Source organism: Alligator sinensis, unplaced genomic scaffold (assembly GCF_000455745.1).
Source record: "Alligator sinensis unplaced genomic scaffold, ASM45574v1 scaffold987_1, whole genome shotgun sequence".
Taxonomy (NCBI): Eukaryota; Metazoa; Chordata; order Crocodylia; family Alligatoridae; genus Alligator; species Alligator sinensis.
Window position 1 is genome coordinate 558,334 of NW_005842574.1, and position 4,694 is coordinate 563,027.

Consider the following 4,694-nt stretch of genomic DNA (forward strand, 5'->3'; position numbering starts at 1 on the left):
GCCGGCGTGGCGGCGCGTGGCCTGGGTGGCGGGGCTGGCGCTGGGCTCTGTGGCCGTCTGGATCCTCTTCCTGCTCAGCTCGCTGCGGGGCCGCCCGCCCCCTCAGGCCCGGGCCCCGCTGCCCGCAGGTAGGTGTCCGGGGCCTGTGCCCCATGTGCGGGGGGCTCTGTCTCCGGCGGCAGGGCACAGGGGCAGCCCCGTGGGTCCTGCTCTGCCTGCCTGTCCAGCCCTGCCTGAGCTCAGCAGCGCCAGGATTGGGCCCGGTGGGGGGGGCTGTGGCCTGGGCCAGGACACTCTTTTATGGAGCAGCCCACGGCCGCAGGCTGGGACGCGCTCCCCCTTACCCAGCCCCATAACCCTCCGGCTCAGCCCATCACCCCGTGGCCCCTGGCTTGCTGCAGCCACCCCAATCCCCCCTCCCAGAGCCCAGCACACAGCCTGGGTCCAGCCCGTGTCCCCGGCCACGGCTCTGCATTTCCCCATGGACACCTCCCCGGGTGTGGCGGCAGTGGGGTATGAACCCCGATGGGGTGCAGGGGCCAGGCTGCGTCTCTGCCCCTGCAGCCCCCAGGCGCTGCCCCAGCCCCGCTGCAGCTGGAGGCATTGCCCTGTGGGTTGCATGCTCAGCCCCCCCGTCTGACCCCTTTGGCCCACGGAGCAGCCCCCGTGGCAGCGCCGCACCGGGCCACGTCCAGGGCAGAGGATGGGTGAGGAGGGGCCATGCTGCGGTGCCAGGCTCTGCACTCGTGTGGGTCGTTTCCAGCTGCGTGGTGAGCAGACATGCCGTCTCCGGGTGCCCGCTGGGAGCCTGCCCCAGGGTGTGCTCTGCCGCGGGGGGATGCCCCGGGGCAGGCGGGTGCACGTCTGCAGCGCTGTGCGCCGGGAGGGGGCCCAGCCCTGGCCCTGCAGGGTGCTGGACCCCGGAGGATGCTGGGAGCTGCGGGCTCTGCTGCGTGCTGCTCCCACGCACCAGCCTGTCACCGTGCGGGCGGCGTGACTCGCTGCGAGACAGCAGCCGCCGGAGCCCAGAGCCAAGGGGGTGACTCCAAATCCATGCCAGGGGAGCGGGGCAGAGCTGGCCTGGGTGGAAGGTGGGAGAGGCCTCGCAGGGCCCCCCGGTACACGCAAGCACATGCGTGAGGCACATGTGGGCACTCCGTGTGGGCGCCCCTGCAGTACATGGGCTCCCTGGCACAGGCACGCCCCACCATGCACACATGCATGCTTGCAGGCGTGCTCCCACACACACGCACCCATGTGTCCCTGGAGCTGCGCTCGCCGTGCCTTGCGGCTGCAGCAGGGGGGATGTCCTGGGCAGGCGGTGCTGCCGCGGGGGCCCCGGCAGAGCCTGTTCCCCTGCCGCCGTGCAGCCCCAGACGCCACGTTTGCTCTGTTGCAGGGAAGCAGCTGGGCCCTGGGAAGTCCCTGCCTGGCTCGGAGGTAAGTCCCGCGCTTGGCTGCAGCCACCTCCCCGGGCACCTGTCCTGGGCCCCGCCTTGCCGCACCTGCTGCTTCCTGCTGGTCGCAGCTCCCGGCACCGCGTTGCCAGCGCCGTGCCGTGCCCAGGCCCCGAGCGCTGTGTGGGGGGAGGGCAGCAGGCCGCCCGTGCCAAGTGTGCGGGGACCTTTGTCCGGTGGTGAGTGACTCTGGCGGCTCGGGGCCGCTCACGCCGGCGGGGCGGAGTGCGGCCTGAAAGAGGCCCATTGTCCGGCGCTTAATGAGGGAAGTCACTTCTCCCTCTCGGGGACTGGGCATCATTGTGGCTGCAGTGGCTGAGCCCGGCACAGCGCCCCTTTGCAGAGAGCCCTGCACACAGCCGCCAGCACCGGGGTGCAATGGGGCCGGGCTGGCCTGGGCTGGGGGGAGCTGACGCCGCCGGCACATCCCTGGTCCAGGCCGGGTGCCCCAGCTGGCTCTGCTGGTGCTGACGAGCCCCATTTGTCTTCGCTGCAGAGGAAGAAGAGGAAGGGCACGAAGCCGAGCTCTGTCCCTCTGCGGGCAACCCAGGTGCAGCTCCACAAGAAGCCCAGGGGGACAAGCCTGCGTGGGGCTGCCCGCACACAGGTAGGAGAGCCTGGGGGCATTGGGGGCCAGCCCTGCCACCGGCTGCGGCACCCTGGCACAGACCCTGGCACCCACCCCAAGGCAGCATGGGGTGCGAGGCAGCCTGCAGGCCTGCATCCAAGCCCGACGGGCTGCAGCGGGGCCAGGCCGTGGGGTGCAGGGGGCTGGGAGCTGCAGCACTGCTGCACTCACTGGCGCATGTCTGCTGCACCGGCAAGGCAGGCCCCGGGGCGGTGAATGGGGTGCGAGGGCTATGGGGCAGCCCTGGGGGGCACCGCGCTGCAGGGGGGCAGGGGGGATGCCCCTGAATGCAGGGGGGATGCCCCTGAATGCACCGGTGGCCCCTGTCCCGGGGTCCTGCTGCCCGGCGCCAGGCTCTGCCTTGGGTCGGGTGCGGTGCTGGAGGGTCCTGTCCTGGCGAAGCAGGGAGCCCAGCTGCACCCTGTGCCTCAGTTTCCCTGCTCATCCCTGGTACTAGTGTTTGACTGCAGGATGTGGAGACGGGCAGGGTGGTCCCTGCGTGCAGTGACAGCGCCGTGGTGCTCTGCGGGCCAGGGAAGAGGCAAGGGCTGGGCCTGGTGTGGGGACAGAGCCCAGCTGGGGCAGGGGCCAACAATACACTCCACGCCTGTGTCCGTGTCCCGTGTCCAGCCCCCGTAGGCCGCGGGGGTTCACGTCCCTGTGTGGTTGTGCTTGTGGCCGGGTCACGGGCAACACCCAGAGGGTCTGGCGAGGCAGCGCTCGCCACGGGCACCGGCTGCGCCTGCGTGGGGCGGACGGACAGCGCTCCCTGTGCCGCCATGCCGTATCTCTCGCTCGCAGCCCCTTAGTCATTTCCTCTCCAACCAAGCGAGCAGTGCCAGCACCGGGGTAGGGCAGGGCAGGGCAGGACAGGGGTGCACAGCGCCGGGCTGCGGGGTGCCGGCTGGGCCAGGCCTGTCCCTGCCTCCACCCCTGGCTGGAGCAGGCCCTTGGGCTGGGGTGAGTCTGACCCTGGGGGCGAGCCCCCGCCAGCCCCCGGCTGCTCCGTTCCCAGGCCCTGGGGTGCGTCCCTGGGGCCTGAGTCACCCGCAGCTCCCAGGCCTGCAGCAGCCACCCCAAGCCGGGACCCCCCCCAGGCCTGGCCATGGCCCCCTCCCTGCCTTCCCAGGGAGGGCCGAGTCCGGCGCTGCACTGTCCAGGCCTGGCTGGCACGGGCACTGCAGCTCCGGCTGCGAGGGCCCCGAGAGGGGAGGTCAGGGCAGGCACGGGGGACAGACGGGGTGGGGTGAGTGCACAGAGCCCTATGCCAGACAGGCCTCCACGCACACGCACACGCATGCACATGCGCGTGCACCCAGGAGCTGGCAGCAGCTGTGCTGGGCATGGCACAAAGGCTGGGTCACGTGAAGCGCATGATGGCACGGCCGGCCGGCAGATGCTGCAGCTTCAGGGAGCTGGGGACACGCTCCGTGGCCGTGGCCGTGCCCACGGGCTGTGCTGTGGCTCCCAGTGGGGCTGGCGAAGGGCCTGCAGTGCCAGGCCTGCACCTTGCCCAGGGGCCCTCGGGAGTCACCGCCTGCAACCACGGTCCAGGCCCCCGCTCGGGCTCAGCCCCTCCGGCCCTGTCCCAGCCTGGCTGATCAGGATCGGGCCGGGGCCCTGGGCAGGGAAGCACTGGCTTGGGTGGGGCCGGCCGCAGCGGGCAGGCGGGCGGGGCGGGGTGGGTGCAGCAGCCATATTCTGAGCGGGGTAGTGCAGTGCGGTGCGGTGCAGTGCAGTGCAGTGCGGTGCAGCCGGGTGAGGAGGAGCCCTGGCTGGCAGAGCCAGAGCTGGCCCCTGGCGCTGGGCCTGGGCCTGGGCAGGGCCGGAGCTCCAGGACCCCCGTGGCCGCGGCCGGGGCCGTGGGGGGCACTGCGGGCAGCCCCAGTGCCAGACACACCCAGGTTAACCACTAGTGTGCCAGGCTCTGTGCAGGGGAGGGTTAATCCCCAGCAGCCCGGGCTGTTTGTGCAGGACAGGGTTAACCCGGGCCCCCTGGGCTGTGGGTGCAGGGCAGGGTTAACCCCTAGGTGCCAAGTTCTGTGCAGGACAGGGTTAACCCTGGGCCTGCCGGGCTGTGGGTGCTGGACAGGGTTAATCCCTGTGGGGCGGTGGTTAACCCCCAGCTTGCCCGGCTCTGTGCAGCACAGGGTTAACCCCAGACAGGCCCAGCTGTGGTTGCAAGAGTTAACCCCTAGCTTGCCGGGCTTGTGCAGGAGGTGGTTAACCCCTGGAGCCCCGGGACATGTGTGCAGCGCAGGGTTAACCCTTGGCGCGCTGAGCGGTGTGCAGCACAGGGTTAATCCTGGGCGGACTGGGCGGTGGGTGCAGGAGGGTTAACCCCTAGAGTGCTGGGCTGTGTGCAGGACAGGGTTAACCCGTGGCGTGCGGGCTCGGCGCAGAGCCCCGGCTGTCTGTGCAGGAGAGGGTTACGCGGGCCCGTGCGGGGTTAACCCCTAGGCTGCCGGCTGGCGCAGGACGGGTGAAGCCCGGGGTGCGGGGAGGCAGAGGCTCGGCCCCGGCGGGATCGGCGCCGCTGCAGGGCGGCTGCGCGGGCGCGGTGAATAATTCATGGGCGGCGGCGGGAGGCGGGAGGCGCGGCCAGCCCC

General features: G+C 71.4%; 1 protein-coding gene across 2 annotated transcripts in view; it reads left to right on the plus strand.

Annotated features, from left to right (window-relative positions):
* The first annotated feature begins 54 nt into the window (after positions 1-54).
* LOC102376306 overlaps positions 55-4,694 on the plus strand; it is a 37,707-nt gene continuing 33,067 nt past the window's right edge. The window contains exons 1-3 of one of the 2 annotated variants that reach the window (XM_025214229.1): positions 55-128; positions 1,400-1,440; positions 1,954-2,064. The gene's annotated coding sequence lies outside the window, so the exon portion shown is untranslated. Of the gene's footprint in view, positions 129-1,399; positions 1,441-1,527; positions 1,637-1,953; positions 2,065-4,694 lie in introns of those variants that run through there. The other variant, XM_025214228.1, reaches the window with a different exon arrangement.